The sequence below is a fragment of the Manacus candei genome, unplaced genomic scaffold, assembly GCF_025592945.1.
Source record: "Manacus candei isolate 608988 ecotype Guabito, Panama unplaced genomic scaffold, ASM2559294v1 h1tg000078l, whole genome shotgun sequence".
Classification (NCBI taxonomy): domain Eukaryota; kingdom Metazoa; phylum Chordata; class Aves; order Passeriformes; family Pipridae; genus Manacus; species Manacus candei.
The window spans coordinates 3,712,596-3,735,133 of record NW_026138126.1 but is presented as its reverse complement, the minus strand read 5'-3'; the positions used below and the strand labels follow the sequence as shown (position 1 = coordinate 3,735,133).

Below are 22,538 nucleotides of genomic sequence, written 5' to 3'. Positions count from 1 at the left end.
TCTCCCTCCTCGCTGCGGTTTTATTTTCTATGCTATTTAAACAAACAAGCCCACTGCATATTTAGGCAGAAATGTTCTTACACGCACCACAGAAAAAGCAAGTTCCTACAGCCCCAGCTGAAGCCAGCGTGATTTTGAAGCCTACAAGGTGAGGTCAGGTTCACACAAGATATCAGGTCCCAAAATCACACCCGAAACTCCGCGCGAACGCCGGCGCCGGAGAATAATTCACCCTCGGATGTATCTGTTTCATACACACGCTGCAGCAAAGGGGGTAAACACAGTTTATTTTGATTGATTATCCATCGTGCAAATGCAGAGCTGTAATTCCATCAAGCCATCAAAGCGATTCGGCAATTACATAAATCACGGGAGGAACGTGAGGAGGGTTTGTCGCGAGAAACTCAAAATGGCATTTCCTCGTATTCTATTGCTCAGATTGGCTTGTTTTCTTCAACAGGCAGATTATTTTGGTCTCCAATTTGTTTACGTGCCTCCCGTATCCCAACTCGCTGGGTGCTGCCCGTGCCAGATCCCATCAGCATTAATAAGACGTTTCACTCCGTCTTCCGCCCCGCACAAGATTTCCAAAGCAAGCCCAGGACTGAAACGAACCTCAACAATCCAACCCCTGAGTCGTTCACATGGAAGAGGAGCGTGCAAGTGGACTTCCCACTTGCAGGGTATGATGAAGGATGCTACAGGGAGCCCTTGATACAGCTCAGGTTTCATTATTTATAACGTTATATAAACCCTTTACTACTGAATAGATCTTGAGCGCGGACATAATTATATGTATGTGCATTATCATAATTAAATCTACAATAAAGTAAATCAGACGGTTTATGATGCATTATCTAGAAGCTGTTATGGAGTTTTTACACCTATTTAGCTCGAATTTAGTAGAAGTGACAACCCCCAGCTCCAGGATATTCCCGATGGAAGCAGCCGCTCTAGGAGGTTCAACTCCCTGTATATTCCTTATTCCTCTCCTACATGAGTGGGGAAGAGGAGAACTCTTGCAGGGTTCCCTGAAGCTCATCCTCTCCCAGCCCAGAAGAGGATGAAATCCCAGAATCCAGGCAAAAGGCAGCAAATGTGCAGCCCCACTGCTGTCAGTGGGCTCAGATTCAGCTGCAGAGACACATCCCAGCTCCTGCTTAAAGGCAAAATCATTAGGGATCTGCAAGAGTTGACAGCCCAACTCCCCTTGCCTTTGATGGGAGCAGATTCCACCTCACTCCTCTGCTCTCCCAGCCCAGCAGGGAACTGCCCGTGGAGGACTCCACTGAAGTCACTGGGATTATTTGCCTTTGGTGGTTTTCTTTCTTTAAAGACAAAAATAAATCCGAGCACTCTGCTTGACTTGTGGGCCTTAAATCAGGATTCACAATCTGACTTTTAGAGTTTTTTCTTGGGGGAAAAAAAAAGGAAAGAAAAAGCCATTCTGAGTTGTGGGCTGAAAAGCCACCCAAGATAAACCAAAAAAGCCCTAAACATTGAGCCATTAAGTGAGAAAAGACTACAACTTTGATGTGACACTTGGCTGTTTGCTGGCACTATAAACTATTGCACACTAAAAAAGTTTGTTAAATGCTCCATAAACTTTAACACGTTGCTGAAACACTTTGAACTGAGAATTTTATTTGGCTATCCACAAAACCATGCTTGGTCACAGGCAAAGAACAGCAAATGCATATTTTCCCCTAGAAATTACAGGCATGTTTTAACTTCTAGAGCTTGAAACAGTGAAATGAACACAGGTGGATTTAAGAACTCCCTAAGGAGGCACCCACACAATGTCTGTGTTAGGAGGAGAGGGAAAGCCTCCAACAGGGATCAAATCTTTGGGGTTCAGCCATTCTCAGTATCTCTGACCTTTACATTTTCAGGAACAACCAACTCCTGGACATCAGGCAGAGCCAGGGGAGCAGTGAAGCACTAGAAGAGCTCTGCAAATCGTGAGGAAAACGGCAGAGTGGAATCCAGGCTTCATCTTTCTATGTATTTGCCTAAAATTGCATTTTCAAAGCTATTACAGGAGATCTAAACCAGGGTACCAGTCAAGAAGCAAAACTAATCTTTTAAAAAAATCCTCGAAAGTTTTAATATTAATGTCCATTCCTTGCCACAAAAAAAAAAAAAAAAAAAAGGTGTCTTTCTCATGACTTTTGACATCTTTTCCCCAAAGCAGGAGGGAAGAAAATCACCTCCCCAGAGTGGTAAGGTGTGAAACACAAACCCCCCACTCCCATCACCTTGACCTCCACGAAAATTTCACACTGGACCCGAGACCCCTTCCAAATGAATTTTTTTGTCCAACAAAACTTGCTGAAAACCCTAAAATCCCCCAGCTCTCTTAAGCATCATTGGCTTTGCATAAAACCTAAAGCCACTTTTAACGTGCCACTCATCTCCCCTATTAAGCCAAATGGAAACTGTGCCGTGGCTCCGTGCTTAGGGATGGACACGGATTTGGACCAGTCACCCAAACTGGCATCAAACCCACACCCTGCATCCCACAGGGACCACGGGGACAGAGGAGGGGACAGCCACATCCTCCCAGCACAGCCCCAGTACACGGGCTGCTGCAGTTTCCTCCTGCTTTACAGCGAGCAGTTACTCCACGAGGGAGAAGCAGGGATAGAAATTCATTTTGAATCACAACCCTACCCGGGGCTAAATCACCGGGATGGTGCGATTTACACGTTCCCACCTCTCGGGGCAGTGCATAAAGCACGGAGCAGGGCCATCCTTCACGCCGGGATATTGCCCTGCAACGCGCTGGCAGGCCAGTGTTTCATGGCACACGAGCGAGGTTCGCTCGGAGGATCTGGGAGCTGCACCTTCAGCAGGAGAAATGGACTCCTGGTAATGGACTACAATTCCTTCCCCTCCAGGCAGGCAGAGCTGAAACCATCCAACACGTCAGGCCATTCATCTAGTCCAGCACGGGCAGCACCCAAGAGCAGACGCTTCAGAGGAATTACCTGTCTGGGTGAAGTTTTTCCTACTCCCAAGCCCCCGCTGCATGGCAGGGGACCTGCAGCAGGGCTGGATGAGTGCAGTGGGGCAGGGAGCACCTGCCTATGGCATCCTGGAGCCTCCAAGACACCAAATCTAAAAATGCTGGAGAAACGGTGCCAAATAGCCACGTTTTCACTCCTCCACACGTACTCAATGCCCCAGGTACAAGGCAGCAGTCCCAGAAGAGGACCCACAAGACACTAAAATACAGGGGCTGGGGAGAAAGGAACTTTCCTGGTCCCAGGGCCCATCTCCATCAGGACTGGACCCACCTGGGGCAGCCTGGACCTCTGAGAGCCCCTTCCAACCTGACCCACTGCGACTCTGATTTGTCCTCCTGCCTCTGTGCTTGGGGCTCCAGCCTTCAGGCCCAGTGCAAACACCAGGTCTTGGTTAGTGCCATAATCCGTTGAATCCCAGCAGCTCCCATTTCACAGAACAACACAGCTGTTCACTTCCCTGCTCACATTTTTACAGTCACTTCTTTCCTCGTCTCCCCCTCCCCCTGTTTTTTCTGCCTTTTGCTGCAAAAGTTCAAATAAACACATTTTCAGGATGGGAGTTGTAACTTCATCCCTTATTTTTCATTCTCCTTTTTTTTTTTTTTTTTCCAGACCAGTGTTTTAAGGCTTTCTGACCTCAGAAACCCTGCATTGCCATGGCCCTCGGCCACCACTTTGTTCAACACGGAGAAGAAATCAAAATTCAAAAGGCAGTTCAACAGCCTTGACATTATGGCTACAGCAACACAAGGACAGACAAAAGCTCCCCAAGTCCCAACACTCCAACATTCCTCAAGTGTCTCATGTTTTCCAGTACCTCCCTCACCTCAGTCCCAACATTTCCCTCATTACACATGATTTTCCTGTTCCTCCCAGCTTCTAATTTTCTCGATTTCTGCTGGAAAAGGGTTTAAAGATCACTCAGAAGGGCTTATTTTACAAGACAAGAGGGAACTCCCTGCCTGGCTGGGGCTGAGTCTCTGCTGCACAGGGGGAAAGGAGCTGCATGGAGGGTACATCCTACATGTTCCACATGTCCTTCCCGCTTGGAACAAATCCAGTCCTGAACAAACCCAATGTTTATGACACACACGTGTAGCCCCAAAACATGAATTAAAGGCCTGAACGTGCCTCCTGGAGAGGTGACCTCCCTGCTACAGCATTTCCTGGAGGGAAAGCCAGCAGACACTAAATCTTCCAGGCAGACTTTACACGTGGATTTGATCCTCCAACGCGGTGCTGGTCACAGATTGGATTTCACCGTGGCTGTTCCTCGAGGTCCCCATTTTGGCCAGTTCCCGGTGGCCCTCATGGCCATGCCAACCCTCCTTGCTCTTGCAGGCAGACAAGTGACATTTCTACCCAAGCACGGACACTGGGCACAGAGACCTCCAGGAAAGGTGATCCATCCTGGCAATATCCCCAGGAGGCTGCTCCTACATCAGGAAAACCAGCAATTTTCCCCTTCCCAGACTGAAAAAGCTGCCCTCGGGGGAGGCTTTTAAAAATCAGGATTTTCTTTCCTACTCCTTCACTCAAGGGGATCAGGGGTAGATGGTATCACACATCCCCCTCCTCCTGCTCCAGTGGCTCCAAAGCTGGTGATTCCAGGTGCAGCCCATTTGGTGACCTCAGGGAAAGACAGGGACATGCAAACTACCCAGATCCTGTAACAGAGCATGGGGAGAGACTGCCACTTGCTTCCTTAAGTAAAGGATAAAGTTTTAATTTAAGCTGATCTCTGGGGAGAGAAGGAGGTTATTGAATCCATAGGAAGCAGCAGGGAATGAACCAAGTGACCCTGAGGCCAGGCACAAGCAACCAGGATTCCCAAGGGTGACAAAGCTGGAGGAACAGACCGGCACCAGATTTGCCGTGGATTTATTTCATCCCTGCTCTGGACACACACACACATTTCCCTTGTGCTGCCTCACGGAGCAAACAAATGTCATTTCTTTGGGAAAACTGGAAAGACTATTTTCTTCCCAACCCTTCCCCCTCTCTGAATTCCCCTCCTTTTGCAGCTTGAAGCGAAGTGCCTCTAATCCCCAAATTCTCTCTCTACCTGCAGCAAGAGCTGAAACCCTACCCATCCCCTCCCCCAGCCCTCCAACCACACTAATCCATCAAATTCCCTGGCCTTGCAGCCCACCCCCAGCCCCGACAGCAGCAATCCTGGCACCAGATGTCCACTGACAAAGGCAGGGCCAAGCATCAAAAAGCAATTCCCCATCACCCCTCGTCGGGGCCCCGGGCAAAAAGTGAGTTCAAAGCCCAAAAACTCGAGCAGCATCCCGAGCATCCCCCTGCCACTCACACCCCGGGCACAGGGAGCATCCCCCTGCCACTCACACCTCGGGCACAGGGAGCAGCCACATCCCTCACCGGGCACACGGTGACAAAGCACAAACCACCCCCCCTGAGCCCACCGAAGGGTTACAATTCCCCCTCGTGCATCGGGGATTTAAAAACCAGGGGTCACCGACGGAAAATAAAAGGGATTTTATTTAAAAAAAAAAATAAATAATCAAACCCCGAGCAAGACATCTGTGCTCCGTCCACACGCCGGGCTGAAGCTGCATTAGCAACGACTTTGTTTAAAGACGACTGTTGAAACCTCTTCCCGGCATCCCCCTCGCTGCCTGCCAGGAGGATTCTGCTCGCCAAACCACGCTCCAGATTAGCCATCTGGATTATCTGTATTTGCTAAGCCAGACCACAAGCCCGGCCTTTAAGACAACACACCCATCTCCAGGGATTTGCTCGCAGAAAGAGGTGGAGGGGAGGATAATTTCCACTCCACACCCTCAGTAACTTTTCAAATGCACTGATTTTTTTTTTAGCCTTTCTTCCCTTTTCCTTCAGTTTGCTTCCATTATTCAGGCATGCTACGACATCAGCCTCCTCTGTCAAGTCCCACTGGGCCGTTAACACTCTCAACCCCCATCCTTATTTCACAAATGCAATTCCAAGCTTTCCCACATTCCCCGCAGAGGAACGGGAGAAGTAACGTGCCAGCAGGCAGAGACCATCCCAACACTGTGCAGGAGGGACAGGCTGGGCGTGCTAAACCCTGAAAGCCATCCCCAAAAATCTGTCTTAATGGAGCCGACCCAAGAGCAACACCCAAGGATGGGAGCAACGCCCCGTTTCTACAATTAATTAATTGCAACAATCTCCCCGGTTGGCTGCTGAAACGGCTCCAGCTAATGGTTTTCCTCCTCCTTCCCAAGCCCAGAGCATCCCTGTGTGGCAGGGACAGCCCCTGACAACGACATTCCCACCTCCTCCAAAGGCAGGGACCCCAGCCACAAATCCGGGGGAATTCTGAACTGTCGTCTTCCCTCTTCCACCCAGTTTAGTGCTCCTGCTACAGCATCGTTTTATTTACGGTATTGCTTTTGTCATTATAACGCTCCTACATCAATTCCACATCCCGATTCCCTAACAATACTTGCTGCTATTATAATAATGATCCCATCTGAATGGCACAGGTGCCATTATCAGAAAATCTGTTTGTAATAGAGAACCAACTGTAAAGAGAGGCATTACACCCAAATGAACTACTCGAGAATTACCATAACCAGGGGCCCTGCCTCAATTCCCTCAGCTGCCTGCTTGTAAATAGACAGCAAGTCAAAATTAGCAGGTAAGTCATCCTGTGATCTGGGAGCTGGTGCTGAAACGGAGCACTCTGTGCCTTCATCCCACAAATCTACCTCTGTTCAGTTCATAAAGAATTTCTGCAATGCACTTACTAAGTGCTAACGAGAGCACTAATCAGTACGTGGAGAAACGGAAGCACACCCTTTACCATTCCCACCCCATAAAAGTGATCTGTAAATAGAAAGGAAGGACAGAACAGCTTCTTTAAGAATCCAGAGTCACCCAAGTGCACACAAGCTTATGCAAAAGCCAGAAGTCGCTTCAGAAACGGCATCAGACAAGGAAAAATGAAGGTGCTGTAGGGTTCTCTTTGATAGATCTCAGACCTCCAACCCTGCCTCAGCCTGGGCACGTTCACAGCTCCCAGGTGCCTCCTGATTCAGGAGGTTTCTCCTACCACAACAGTTATTACTCCTTCAAAAGAGTCCGGGAAGGGCAGCAGCTCCTTCAAAGAGAGCTTTTCCAGCAGATGTTTTCCCACCGTCAGCATCTGAACAAACTCGGTGTCTCACACCTTCCACAGCCCCCAATTTTACCGGTTCATTCTTCGCACCCGCGAGCGCAGCATGAAATGTAAATTCAAACGTAACAAGATTACACTTCCCCGGTGCCACTGGACACAAAGCCTTGCACGGGAATAAAATACACCTGGGGTTCAAAATGCCTTCAAACAGAGGGCAGAGGATGGCTTGGGGGGAGCGGTAATGGGATGGAGCGCCTTTCATCTCCAGGAGAGCGGTTAAAATTCAGCCCAGGTGAGCAGCGCCTACAAAGCTGCTCCTACACCAGGGCTGCACAGAAGCCAGCAGGGAATGAGGATCAGTGGCTTCAATCCAGCTCTGAGCCGACCGGTGTCAGACAACTTGTCACTCCTACACCTGGCACAGCAGGGCAGCCCCCAAAAAAGCGCCAAGGACGGGACTGTGCAACCTCCATTTTCTCCTTCGCACGTAGCCGGGTGACACCGGCGCGGCTGCTCTTTTTTGGCCCGTGCCCACACAGACAGGGAGGCTGGAGCAGAAACCAGAGATACCAGGTCTATTCCTGGCATCGCCGCCACAGGAGCTGGGCAAGCCTTGCCTCTGCTCCTGCCTCCTCTCTTTTTGGCTGAATGATTCAACCCATGGAACTTCAGCTCTTTCCACTGGTGGACCCTAAAACTCTTCCCAGCAAGGAGCTGCACTTTGCTATTCCCATTTTACAGACGAGGAAGCCAGCAGATTGCCATTCCCCCAAAGGCTGTTTTTCTGGCACGCTCCTTAGAGATTAAATCTAGTGAAATAGCTTTGCTGTACAAGAATCTGTACCCACAGGGCAGATTCAACAGCCAGGGTAAAGAGGGTGTTTGAAACTTGCTGTGATCAAGGTTAAGAAACATAATAAAACACCATATCCTGCTTTTCCAGCTCTTCAGGGTAATGAGGGATTTCCTCATATATCTGCTGCAACTGTCACCCTTGCAGGAATTTAGTACCTGATACTAAATTCACTCTCCGTCTGCACACTGAGCCTTCAGCCGGTTTATTTTGGTACCTCCACCTCCCAAAAAACCGATACGCATCTCTTCCAAGTCAAAAGTATAATTGGGCCTTCTCTGGTTTCAGTGCCTTTGATAAATCCCTGCTTTGGCTGCAGGAGGAGGCTGCAGAGCAGCCAGACAGCAGAGCAGGAGCCCCCACGTTCCCTCTCTCCCTCGATTCCACTGCGAGCGGCAGAAAGATTTGGAAGAAGAGTCCACACTTCTGGGAATTATGTACCTCTTCCTGCACTAGGGATGCACAGCAGACTCCCATGATGGTGAAAGATAACGATCCATTCCCTTCCCTTCTACTTGGCTGGTTCTTGGAGCAGTAACACGAAAGGGTGGCGGGTGTTATGGTTTCCACTCCAGGGCTGGAAGGAGGAGGGAAGCGCAGCTGTGGAGCCACGTCCTTGGTGCAGACCCCTCCTCCAGCTCAGTCCCACCTCACTCAGCCATCCAAGCCAGCCTTCCTCTGCCTCCAGCCCACATCCCAACACACTCCTCCACAAGGAGGGAGCGAGAGGGCGGCTCCAAAGGCACCGATCCCCTCCAGACGCTCCTTGCGTTAGAGAAAACGTAAATCACGAAGAAACTGTTAAAACAGCCCCATTCGCTTCAACGCACATTTTTCACATCTTCCCTTTCGGTGAAAAAAATCCCCCCAAACAAACCTCAACCAACAGTGTAAGTCTGCAAATAAATATTAGCCCTGAAAACAGCAGGGCTGAGAGGCATCTCTGCAGCCAGGAACAGTCTGGCCATGGGCTCCGGCCCCGCACTGACCAACACTGAGCTGGTTACCAGAGGAGAAAAATGTCTCAGTGCAGGTGGTATGTTATTCTCAGAAAGTCTCTTTCCAGCAGATGTTTCTCAGTTCCACGTGTGGCAACCCCAGAGCACTCGAATTTGTGATTTTACCTCCTCTAAGTGACGTTTTCAGGAAAAGGGAAATGAAAGGATAACAAGATGCAGCTATACAAAGCACAGGCTAGAGAATCCTCTTCCATTTTTTTTAGGAGAAGAACCATAATGTTAATGTTAGAAACCACTTTTCATATATAGTAATGATCAGTTTTACACTTTTCTCCTTCACTGCAGGAGAATTCTCCGCCAACGAACAATATAAATTTAAATTTAATTTCAAGTGTTCCTATAACTGCCTCGAGTCAGACCAACTGCTGAGAATTCAAGTCAGAGCCTTGACATAAAAGTTACCTGCAACAGAAAAGTTCTCTGCTTTTGCCAAAGTGAGAAAAAAATAATAAAGAGATAAAATGTGGTTATTCCTTAGGAAAGTTCCAGCTACACAGTTCCCGTAGCAAAATGGAGCACTTCCCTCCTCCCCATACATTTCTAAAATTACACATTTTAGACAAATCTGCATCTTGGGCTTGAGCAGTAGCCTAATAACTATCAAACGAGTCATGTAAAGCCGAGAAAATGAGTTATATTTTAATCCTGGGAACGGAGCACTGAAGTTGTGCAATGTTTACAGTGAATAAATTCTGTCCGTTACTTAAAGGCTCCGAGCCCGTGTCCTGCCCCGAGAGCATCCGCGACTGCCGCGGCCCCGGGCTGCCTTCAACTCATTAAAAAATAAAATAAAAGGCATTTCCAGTACGAAAGAAAACACGTAGTACGAGGGGTAATTTGGAGAAGAGGGCGAGCTGGAGAGCTGGTCCTTTGTACGGCAGGCGAGCGCCCCAGCACAGACGGGGGATGCTGGAGATGTGGGGTTTACATTTTTTTTCCCCTTGTTTTGCAGCAAAAAAAGCTCCTGTGAGCCGCTGGCCGGAGAAAAAGGGGGGGGAGAGGGATGGGGAGAGGGGAGAGGGATGGGGACAAGGCAGAGGGGAGAGAGATGGGGAGAGGGGTGGGAAGCGAGGAAAGGGGAGAGGGATGGGGAGAGGGAATGGAGGAGGGGAGAGGCAAGGGGAGAGAGAAGGTAGAGTGGAGAGGAATCGGAAGAGGGAAGGGGTGAGGGATGGGGAGAGGGGAGAGGGAAGGTAGAGGGGAGAGGAATCGGAAGAGGGAAGGGGTGAGGGATGGGGAGAGGGGAGAGGGGTGGGGAGAAGGAAGGGGAGAGAGGAGAGGGAAGGGGACCCCTCCCCAACGCCGCCCCCCGACCCTCGCTCCAGCCGAGCCCCGCTGCCCATCGCCCGCACCGAGCCGGGGGGTCTGACACGCACCCACCCTCCGGAGCCCGCCCGGCACCCCCCGACACCCCCGGCGGGGGAGAAACAGTTTCCCCTCCTCATCAACGCGATAAATACCGAAATGTTTCGGTCGCACGGGCCGTCCGGGTGCCGCGGCGGTGCCGGCGGGGTGCGGGACGCGGCGGGGCCCGCGGGGGCAGCGCTGAGGGAGCGGCGGGGCCCCCCCGCTCCGTCCCGCGGCGCTCGGGGCCCAGGGGCGCCGCGACCCCGCCGAGGAGCCCGCGGGGCCCGGCCCAGGGAGGCGGAGGCGGGGCCGGGGCGGGGCCGCGGCACGGACGGGGGGCGGCTCGGGGGGCTCGGGGGGCACCGGCCCGGGGGAGGGCCCGCAGCCCCCGGGCTGAGCCCCCGCGGTGGGGGGGGAACCTCACGGTGAGACCCCCCCTCCGGGACCCCCGAGCTGAGCCTTTGCGGGCGCCACTGCCCGCTCTGGGGGTCTCGCCCCCTCGCCCCCCTCCTGCCTGGCCGTGCGGTCACCCCAGTGTGGTCACTCGGGGTTACCCCGAGCCTGCCCTTGGACTTCTGTCAGAGCTTTTGGGGTCCGTCCCCCATACCGGGTCCTTTGAGGTCTACCCCCTGTACTGGTTCCTTTGGGGTCTGTCCCCTATACCAGACCCTATGGGATCTGTCCCCCCATACCAGGCTTTTTGGGGTCTGTCTCCCCCATATAGAGCCCTCTGAGGTCTGTTCCCCCCATACTGGGCCCTTTGGGCTCTGTCTCCTGTGTCCTTTGGGGCCTGCCTCCCATACCAGGTCCTTTGGGGTCTGTCCCTTCATACTGGGTCTTTTGGGGTCCTCTCACACACTGCCCTGTTCCACAGCAATCCTCAAAATAAAAGGAAAAGCCCCCTCTCCCTCCAATGCCAAGGAGCACCGCTGGCCCCCCAACATCCCTGACATGCTGTGGCCACTCCAGCCAGGAGTGACACTGGGATAACCCTTGCCTTGGGATTTTTGGCAATATATTGGCTCTACAAGGCACCACTCATCCTTTCCACCTTGTGCCTGGCTCTGCGATGAGATAAACTCTCACCTCTAAAAAAATATATATATAAAGGAAATAAAACCATCAACAAAAGCCACAACCTTCTTCATTTATTTTTCATGGGGCTGCACAGCCATGCTGAGCTCTTGCAGCCATCTGTAAAGGGGGAAGGTAATTCCTAGCCCGAGGACTTTAGAGTTTAAATAAGATATAAACGCAGAGTGAGAGGACAGGGAAGAGAACTGGCGAGAGGGGGGTGTGCAACAAAAGGGTTTCTTCAGACAGAGATTAGGATATCACGATTGCAACGTATACGCCTTTGCATCGACTCTGTATAGGATTTCAGAGCAGCTCTGTTATCTCCGGGCAGGAACAAAACACTCTGTACTCGCTCTTTTCCAAACCGTACCAAAAAGTTGGAACCAACCAGAAAATAAAAAAAATCACAACAACAAAATTCCTTCTTTTCTCTCTCCTCCCATCTCGATTTTGCCTAATTTTTTTTTTTTTTTTCCTTTTCCACACAGAGAGATATTTTGCTGGGCTTTTTTTTTTTTTTTTTTTTTTTTTTGGAAAAAGCTCAGGGTTGAAAAATCCTCGGTCATTTGGGAATTCTCCGAGCCAGCGACCGTAGCGGGGCCGTGCACAGAGAGAGGTTCTTGGCAGGCCCCAACGCGGAGAGGGCTGTGCTGGAGCACGGAGGAGGGGGGAGGAATGCAGGGGGGCAAAAGAGGCCACATACATTTTTAGAAGAAAAAAAAATAAAAAAGAGAAGGGAGAAAAAAAAAAAAAAAAAGCAGCGTCCCCGAGGCCTGCCTGGTGCACACGCCAGCTCTGGGGGCTGGGAGCGGGGGAGCGCGGGGAGGAGAAAGGCTGGGTGGATGGAAGTGAGGATCCAGATTGAAAACAGATGGGATTTTTCTTGCCAACCTGACATCCGAGACCGCGGGAGGCGGGGTGAAACTTCCCTTCGGAGGGGCTGGCAGCCAAGAGATATGGTGGCCCCCCCCTCCCCCCCAAAAAAAATAAATCCCAGTTTGGTTTAAAATCCCTTCTCGTTCCTTCTCGCTGGGGCTCCGGGGTCGGCGGAGAGGAGCCCGCTGGAGCTGGGTTGTTTTTTAATACTTCGAGGGGTTTGATTTTACCATTAAGTGTCTGATTCATCTGTTCCTGCCTGCTGGAGCTCAGCCCAGCCTGGCAGTTAATACTTGCCCTAGGAGACATTTTAGGGGCACTTTGCACCCACGCGGATCCCTCTGCGTACGCTCACGAGGGAACCCCGTGTACGTGCACGGAAATAACCCCACGCACACCTTCGTCCTCCCTGCAGCTGCACAGGGGCCACAGCCTCCACCTAGGAATGAGGCAGGATGCAGGAAACACGCTGGAGTGGGGCTGCAAAGATCCACGTTTCCATGTAAAAAGGCACCGTAAAACTTTGGAGGATCTCACACCTCCTGGCACAGCCTTGGGCACCTGAGCTGGCAGCCTCCAGCAGCCCAAGCTGCCCAGGTTTAAGAAGTCCAAGATTAAGGACATTGAAGGTGGGGAAGGGTCTGGAGCATGAGTCTGATGAGGAGCAGCTGAAGGAGCTGGGGGGGCTCAGCCTGGAGAAAAGGAGGCTCAGGGGGGGCCTTCTCACTCTCTGCAACTCCCTGAGAGGAGGTTGGAGCCGGGCTGGGATTGTCTCTTCTCCCAGGTAACAAAGGTTAGGACAAGAGGAAATGGCTTTGAGTGGTCCCCGGAGAGGTTTAGGCTGGATATTGGGAAAATTTCTTCACCAAAAGGATGGTCAGGCACTGGTACAGGCTGCCCAGGGCAGTGGAGGAGTCACCATCTCTGGCAGGATTTAAAAAGACCTGTGGATGTGTCACTTGGGGACGTGGCTTAGTGGTGGCCTTGGCAGTGCTGGGGGAATGGCTGGCCTTGATGATCTTAGAGGGCTTTTCCAACCTCAACAATTCGATGATTATAAACTGCAAACAAATGATACAAGAGCCCCAAAGTGACTTGGTGGTGATTCACTCAGGAGTAACTTTGTGGCCGGCCTGAGGCAGGGCTGGAGCAGCGGCTGCTCTGGGTCACACCTCCCGCTTCACCCTCCAGCCACACACCCCACGCCTCAGCAGCCAGTGCAAATCCCAGGAGAGGTGGCAGAGGGGTCCCTGGTGATACAGTGGACACACAGGTCCATAAGCAGAGGGCGATTTTTTTATCCATTTCGGGATAAAAATTGCCGCAGGACCGCAAAGGGCTCGGCGTGCACAAACTACCCAACACACATCAAGGGACTGGCACAGCCACCCCTCTGGCAGAACACGGGCATCCTCCAGGCCTGGCAGGGACGTGGGGTCCATGTCCCCCCCCCAGGATTTCACAGCTACTTTAACAAACCAGAAACAAAAAGTTAATGGTGCGGGCTTGACCACATATTTTCCAGGGGCTCTGGGAGACTGGCTCTCTGCAAGCCGGCTAACACACACTCTTTTCATTCAGAGCTTTAAATACCCAATTGTGTCTGTTTTCAGCACGCTCATTTTTAGCATTTTAATGATATGGTCCCCGGCTCTCACCCTCCTTGGATTGGCCCCAGCGTGGGCTGGTTTTTTTTTTTTTTCTTTTTTCCTCCTTCCCCCCCCCTCCTTCTTTTTAACATCTTGCAGAGCGAGAGGGAAAAGGGAAGGGGGTTAGCAAGAGGTCACACATTTCTCCTAACCCAAGTGTTTTTCCAGCAGGCAGGGGGTCCTGCCAGGGACAAAGGCAACCAGCCCCTTTGGCTGTGTGTTGGCTGCAAGTGCTGCACCTTCTGCCGCGGGTCCTCGGCGCAGGCGTGGGATGGAAGCGGTTTGGGAAGGTGCTCCATCCAAGGACACTTCCCACAAGAGACAACAGGCAGCAGTGCCCATCCCCACGCCCTGGCACGGCCAAAACCTCACTCGCCACAACCAGCCCTGGAAGAAAGGGTTTGGGGTTTCCCACTGCAATCATTTTCCCTTCTTCCCCTGTGGCCGGAGCTTTCCCTGGGCCCCACTGGCAGGATTTGGCTTGGCTGCACCGCTCTGCTCACGGACAGGCAGAAGATCCCACCTGCAAGCAGGACCTGGCACAGAGTGGGGGTCACAGTAGCTGTTCCCACCCCAGCTCCCTGGGTCACACCCCGGGTGCCTCAGTGCCCCCCCAGTTCATACTCTTGGCTCTGCTTTTGGCACTGAAAAACTCCCAAAGAGGCTTCAAACATGTTAGAGCACAGTTCAAAGATGGCATTGGGAACTACTGGGAGCCCTGAGACACAAAGGCACCATGGGAACCCCAAGCCCAGAGCTGTCCCAGGAGCCTCCAGAACTTCCCTGGATGTGGCACCACACGGTTCTACCTCCCCAGCACAAATCAGACATAAACCAACACAGCAACTGCCAACTTCATCATCCCAGAATGGTTTGGGTTGTAAGGGACCATAAAGCTCATCTACCCTACCCTTGTCATGGGTAGAGACACCTTCCACTAGATCAGGTTGCTCCAAGTCCCATCCAACCAGGCCTTGACCACCTCCAGGGATGGGGGAACCACAGCTTCTCTGGGGAACCTGTTCTTGTGTCTCACCACTCTCATAGTGAAGCAAATTGTTGGCAGCAATATCAACACTCCAGCTTTGCCACCACCCCTGAAGCCACCCCTGTGCCCAGGGAGGGTTGCTGGCTTGGCCCTGGGTTTGGCTCTGCATCCCAGGCAGCCTTCACTGCACTGACACAGCAAAGCTGTTCAGTCCAGGGTCAGCTTCAGCATCAACATCTGGCCCTGCTCCTAAAGCTGCTGGAGCACCCAGTGCACGCCATGGATAAAGCCAAGGAGGCAGCAGGAGACTCAGGGCTGCACCTGAGAGAGCCAAACATGTGGGTCCTGCTTCCATCCCTGAGCAAACATCCACATTTCTCCCCTTCCCCAAGCACACTCAGTCCTACTTGCTTTTACACGTGCTGCTGTGACCCAGCTCCAAGGGACATCCTTTCTCCCTGTCCTCACCACCCCACATCCACGTCCAGTGTTGTCCCCATCCTCTCTCCCTCACCCCCACACACACCACGTCCCTCTTAACCACCTTCACCGGGTGCTTCAACATCAGCTGCTCAGAGGGATTTTTTTTTTTATTTTTTTTTCCCCGCCAAGTAATATCGAAATGATATTTATTAAATTTGCTCTCTAAGTCCCTCAATCTGCTCCATAATACAGTGGATCTGCGAGGTGGTTTCACTGATCCCGCCTCAATGAGACCAGATTAACACAGATGATCCCGGCTTTGCGGCTCCCTCGGCCCGGGGAGGGTCAGAGGTTGTGCAGGGAGGCAAAACCCGCTGGCAGTGTGGAGCCGGAGGAAACCACGTGGCCTTGGAAAATGATTTCCGAGGTTAATTCCAGGTGGGAAGGAGGGAGCACTCAGCGTGGACGGAAGACTCGTTTGGCTCCGTGTTTCAGCCTCTCTTGCTCTCATCTCCCTCCTCGAGTGCATTGATTGCACCTGCCCCCACCCTGCTCCCCCAGCAAGACGCCCATTAAATCTCAAATCAGCTCCAGAAAGGTTCATCAGATCCATTATCTCTGCATTCAGCTAAATTATGAAAATCATTAAGATAAGGAGGCATGGAGCCTATTAGTTTCCTGCAGAGGATGCTTTACAATTTTTTTTTTCCTTCTGCTTCCACATTTAATTACCTTAAGTTTCACAGTATTTAATTCCATTTATTAAACCTTTAATACGTAAAAACAAAACAACAATAAAACCCACTGCTGGTTGCCTTTTGGGAGGGCAAAGAGCCAGGGTTTAGAGCAGCCCCTGCCTCCCCATCCCTTTCCCTACTTGGGTTGTGGAGAGGATTGAGGCAATCCTCCATCCATGCATGGACACTGGCAGCTGAGCTGGAGCTGTGCTCATGGGGGATGCATCCACTAATTAAAAAATTAAGGATGTGGCCTGGAGTCCACGCACAGGGAAAATGAGCAGCGCCAGCCCAGGGTCCTCCTGTGGGCTCCCCCAAGTCAGGCTGGTCCCTGAGCTGGCTGCCAGGAGCTTTGAATAACCCAGAGGGATGTCAGAGAAACCAGCAGGATAGTGGAAACTCTATTTATTATTTTCTACAATCACAGGAACACGGTTAATCTGCAATGCCCCCACACTCTGAAGCCCCAGCAGGGACAGCACTCCTACAGGTACACACAGGGATCCACGTTCCGTTATTTGGGTTATTTTCTTGGACAGCTGCTATTTTAGGACACTGATAGCAAGCCTATGGAAACAGCCAACCCCCCATGTGCTCCAAGCAAGGTCAATCTGAAGCATTAACTGCTCGCTGGCTGCATTTTCCCTTCCCAGAGATGCCATTTAGCAACCCTGGTTCCTATTAGAGCAGCATCTAAACCCCCTGATCCTGTAATGCTGAACAGGCTGTAACCCTCACGCTGGGCTGGCTCTGCCATCTGAACAGGAGAGAGACCGAAGAGAGGAAATAAAACCAGAGGCACAGCCGGGGAAGAGCTCGGCACAGGGTCACCGACTGTGCCACGCACCGAGGGGAAGATGCCAAGCCCAGCTGGTGCCCAAGCCCAGCCCACCAAGAGCACAGGGGCTGCTGATCCACTCCCTGGGAAGCACACAATTGCAGATCCACACAGAGCACCTCCAAACACCTTCTTGCAGGAGATTTCAACATTTGGACAACTTATGGATCACTGAAACTTTTCCTGAGAAGCAGGGGACATCCATGGAGCACCTTGAGCCATTCCTAAGTTTTCAAAGACCAAGTTGGACAGGCCTTGGAGCAACCTGGGCTAGTGGAAGGTGTCGCTGCACATGGCAACAGGGTGGAATGAGATGATCTTTAAGGTCCCTTCCAACCCAAACTGTTCTGTGATTCTATGATTCAGACACTTCTCTCCAGCACTTGCACAGCAATGTTTGCAAATGCTGCTGCCTCCAAGGCCTGTCCCATCACGCATCCAAACAGGGCCCCACAGCTCCAAGCAGTGCAGTTTCTTCCCATCGACATCTTTTACAGGATCAAACCTCAAACTTGGCCCGCATTTTGCATTTGGTTTTTAAATCATGAATCACTCTGGAAAAGTAGCACCAGGAAGAAAAAAACAACTTGCTAAAGTGTTCCCCAGCAGCATATCCACAGACTTTAATATAAAAAAGCTGCTGCTAATTTAAAAAACAAATGTTTAAGCAATCAAGCATGTTTATTTAATTTGTCCTTTCTGTGCCAGAGAAGGGCTGGGCCGCTCGCAGCGGCTGCCACACGACATTATTGAGAGTGTTTGTGGTGAGGTCCCTGCACGTTGGGATGGGGGCAGCTGGGAGGCCCTACACAACCCACCCCTTGAAAGGGAGCTTGGAGAGGGTCCCCTGGGATAGACCAGCCTCAGACCCACCACCCTGAGATGAAAGCAGATGAAATAAGGATGAGACTGAGCATTCAACCCCTTGCTTGCATCCAGCATGAACCAGATCACAGAATCATGGAATGGTTTGGGTTGGAAGGGACCTTAAAGACCATCTAATCCCACCCCCCTGCCATGGGCAGGGACACCTCCCACTAGACCAGGTAGCTCAGAGCTCCATCCAACCTGGCCTTGAACATTTCCAGGTATGAGGCCTTCCTGGAAGACAGGCATCCCATCATCTCTGTTCCTCCAAGAGCAGTGAAATTTCAGTTTATTTGCCATCGCTGCAGACCAACATTCTTTGGATTAAAAAGACCAATGTTTTTTTCACTAAAAAGATCATGTGTGGCTCTGCTTGCAGGAGGCACAGAGACAAGTACAGGGGAACCCAGAGCCCCAGAATGAACCCAGCTGGAAAGGGGCAGCTGCCTCACCACAGTGAGACACCACTGACCTTGGGTCCTTTCCATCCACGGGCCCACAGGACGGCAGCACCTTAAAAACACAACTTGCACTCTGTTTAATTTAAATGTTCTGAACTCAGATCAACTCTTGGTTTAAATATTCATTGGTGCTGTGACAGGACCCTGGTGAGACATCTGGTAAGTGGGCTGGGAGCTCCATCCACCACCGTGGGTCAAACCTGCAGCTCAAGGGCCACTTTGTACCACCTTACACTCCCCATCCACAGAGCCTGAATCTCTTATGGCAACTGTAAGCTCCAAAGGGACTTTCCTCCTCTTTTTCCCAAACCCTCACCAGCAGTGAGCTAAATCCAGATCTGCTCTTCACACCCACCCACGAGCTGGGGCAACCAGTAAAGGTTCATTAGCGGGAGGAGCCGCGTTCGTCTTGCTTTGAACTTGAAAACAGCTAAAAGAGGGGGATTTTGTGGGGGAGGAGAATATTCATCACAGAAAAAAAAACCCCAAAACATGGAGTGGCAAACAGCGCCTTCAGCCGCCCTGATGCCAAAAGGGCTCCTGTGGATGAGGTTAAGGATGGGACATTACCCAAAATGGTGGGGGAGAAAGGTGTTTCTTCTCAAGACACCTCTGTCCACTCGAGGTGCAGGGTGTGAATGTTCACCTGCTCAGCTTTCCCTCTGGCCTCCACATCTGAGTATTGGGGGTTGGTTCTTACTCTCGTGGCTGCTTAACCTGCTGTTAGTTTATTTACACACTTAATACTCCACTGAGGCAATGCAAGACACAGTGCTAAACCAGCAAACAAACAGCCCCGTTTCCCAGCTGGACAACCCCAAATCTCTCTTGATTTGAGGCCCTTCAGTGATATCACCTCTGGCACAAAATATTCCTGAAAAGACTTGGCCAGAAGGAAAGTTTCGTGGAGACCCAATGGCAGCAGCTGGAAGGCACCACTCCAAAACTGCAAAACCCTGTGGGAAGTCCCTGCTGCAAGGCTGCAGGAGGAGTATTTTGGATGCCACAGGGGTTGGGAAGGGGACACGTGACACCAGGTGCCCAAGGGGGTTTGCTCTGCAGAGACAAGACCCAGATGTGAGGATGCTCCTTCAGCCTTCCTGTACCATTAGCTCTGCAACTGAGATGGTGGATGCTCCCATGATGTGGTGTTTTATTCTCAAAGTCAGAAGCCAAATGTTTTTGGTGAACTTTTGGAGGGCAAACACAGAGCAGCCAACAGCCCTCAGGAGCCCAGGTAATGTTGGCTGCTCCTTTGAGGGAGTTCTCAGTAGCCCAAAGAAAGCTTCATCTTCTCATGTTCATGGTTGTCCTGGATTCACAAAGTCCTGGCCTCCTGATGAAGGATGGCCCTGCATGTGCACATTTCACAGATGGGAAAGTTCTGGAATGAACTGGAAAAATGATGTTGCTTGGTCTGCAGCAAAGCAGAGAACTGAGCCTGCTCCCAACCATCCTTCCTCCAACAGCCACCACCACACACAGTGGTTTTCACTGGGCACATGCTGGACACAGTTCCTGAAAAGTCCTGAAAGGCCCCCAAAGGCCCAAACCCACCAAGAAATGAGCAATAACCCCAGGACAGCGATTCTAAGGATAATCCAGATTTCTCAGGGATCCCAAAACACCTAAAAGAACCCAATTCTCAGAGTACAAGTGAGAGGTTGGAGAGCCCTGCGCTGCTCTTTTTAACACTAGAAAAGCTCAGACCTGGACAGCAGATCAGTAACTCCTTTCCCACCACAGCACTTTCAGGAATAGTGATGCCTTGGAGAGGGAGCAGAAGCACAGGTGTGAGGGAACCCTTCATAAGCAATTTTGCCATTCAATTTTGCCCATCATTATCATTGGCTTTAACAAATCACTCCTGGGGATGGCAGGTACTTTATTAATTTTTTCCCCCCGTGCAGCATCCAGGATGATTGAGGAAATCCACTGGCCTGTTGATTTGTTTGCCTCCCTGGCCCAAAATAACTCGCTGTTTATTTTTAAACAGCAGGATGCATCAAATCCTGACATCAAGGAGATGGAGCCGGGAGGAGGTGCCACACACACCATGGGACCAGCACCTGGGCTGAAGGTTTCCACCACACTCTCTGCATTGGGAAAAAGCCGAGTCCACGTCTCCCACTTGCACTTCAGACACATGAAAGTGGATAAAGGGATTTTCACTCCACTGGGTTTCTTCTGGCAGCCACATTCCCGATGGATTCACTGCCCGCCATTCCTGAGCTTTGATCTGCTTGAAGCCCAGGGAGGGTTTGGGCACCTCAACCTCAAACAATGCCCCTGACCTTGGACTTTGTTGTGTGTCCCTGGTGCTCCAGGGCGTGGGGATCTTCTGGGTGATGTTGGGACAGAAAACACTGCAACGTGCACATTGGCAAGCAAATGGTCACGGGAGATGTTTCTCTCTCTAACAGGTCTCCCGGAAAAACACAGCCACGGGAGACACCAGGCAGTGGCTCAGCACCTTGCTGAGTCCTCAAACACCCTGCCAAGACCTGAGCAAGTTATTTGCCATGAGCCCAAGCCCTTCTGGAGCCCTTTGAGGTTGGCAGCCAGCTGTGGCCAGCTCAGGTGCCCAGGTCCCTCTCGGAGCTCAAGTTCCTCTCCTGTCCTAGTGGCTGTGGTTGCTCACGTGGGAGGATTCAGGATTTGCTGTTTGCCCTCCCGTGGGGTTGCTCCAAGCAGCAGCTGATGCACAAGGACTCGTGCAACCAAAAATCCCATCAGCCCTGCTGAGGAAACACCACTGGGACTCTCAAATGGGTGTTTTGGTGGTGATCTCCCAGGGGCAGGAAGAAGCACCCACTCCAAGGACATCCACAGAATGGGACATGTCCTGCCCAGCTCAGCTTTGCAATGACATTCCCATGGGAAGGGGTTTCTCAACTCACACAACCCCAGCAGAAACCACGCGAGGCAGCTCCGCTGTCCCCATCCCGTAGGCCCCTACAGATGACCTTTATTTGTGTTTTTTTAAGCACCATCTCCATTCTTTGTGGTTACTGAGACTGTTTTCCATATGAGCAGCACTGGAGAGTCTTCCAGAGCCTGCAGCCATCCCACACTGGAGCCTGCTGAGCAGCCAAGCGAGACCTGCAAAAGCCCAGAGCAGGCTGGAAGCTGCCACGAGGACCACGTGGGCAGTAATGGATCTACAACAAAACCACTGCCGGGGACAGGCGAGGCTCGGGAACACGGCACAGACAGAGGGAGCTGCAGCAGGAACGTGCCACAGCCGAGGGGATGCAGGGACAGAGAGTGGGAGCAGCAGCTCCAGCACCACAGAATCACAGAATCAACTAGGCTGGAAAAGACCTCTGAGATCACCAAGTCCACCAGCAGCCCTGGGCTAGTGCAGGTCCCCAAAAGCTCAAGGCAGCAGCGGCTGCTGGCAGCCCTTGGGCAGGGAGCTGGCTTTCCACAGGCTCTCCCCACGCACGCTCCTTCATGGAAAGCCTTCTTTGTTTGTTTTCCTTCTTTCTTAGAATAAAAGAGAATGGCAGGGAAGCAAATGTGCAGTTCTCCAGGGACCCAGGACTCCTCATGCCCGTTCCCTGAGCAGGGTTAAACTGCACTGGGTCTGAACAGAGCTCTCCAACAGAGCCTGAAAGCAGAAGGAATGACCTCCCCCTGCACACACACATTCCCTCCTGCTCCTTAGCGGCAGCAGAAGGGACCAGGGGGGGCCTCTCCTACGTGCCTACACACACCATAAATAACACGATACGCACATGTTATTGAAAAACAGGTCCTGTGCAACTGCCCACCACATGTGGAGTCCTGCAGGGTGGTGGTACAGGCCGGTGCCTGCCTCCCCCCCCCGGGGCACGGGGCCCTGCTCAGTGCAAACACGCCGGGCTCGTGCCCAGGGCCGCGCTCGCCGAGCCCGGCAGCTCCCCCAGCACTGCCCTGTCCAAACACGCCCGGGCGTGGGTTTGCACTGAGAAGGGATTTACAAGGGAAGGCTCATGGGAGACCTTAGAGCACCTTCCAGGGCCTAAAGGGGCTCCAAGGGAGCTGGAGAGGGACTTTGGACAAGGGCATGGAGAGACAGGACAAGGGGGAATGGCTTCCCATTGCCAGAGAGCAGTGTTCCAGGGAGACTGGGAAGAAATTCCTCCCTGGGAGGGTGGGGAAGCCCTGGCACAGGTTGCCCAGAGAAGCTGTGGCTGCCCCATCCCTGGAAGTGTCCAAGGCCAGGTTGGAGCAACCTGGGCTAGTGGAAGGTGTCCCTGC

The 22,538-nt window shown here is 51.9% G+C and overlaps 1 protein-coding gene across 7 annotated transcripts in view; it reads right to left on the bottom strand.

Annotated features, from left to right (window-relative positions):
* The window catches only part of PTPRS (protein tyrosine phosphatase receptor type S), a 166,838-nt gene that overhangs the window by 129,757 nt on the left and 14,543 nt on the right, over positions 1-22,538 (bottom strand). The window contains exon 1 of one of the 7 annotated variants that reach the window (XM_051810456.1): positions 10,491-10,631. The exons of the other annotated variants lie outside the window; for them this stretch is intronic. The gene's annotated coding sequence lies outside the window, so the exon portion shown is untranslated. Of the gene's footprint in view, positions 1-10,490; positions 10,632-22,538 lie in introns of those variants that run through there. 7 annotated transcript variants of the gene reach the window in all.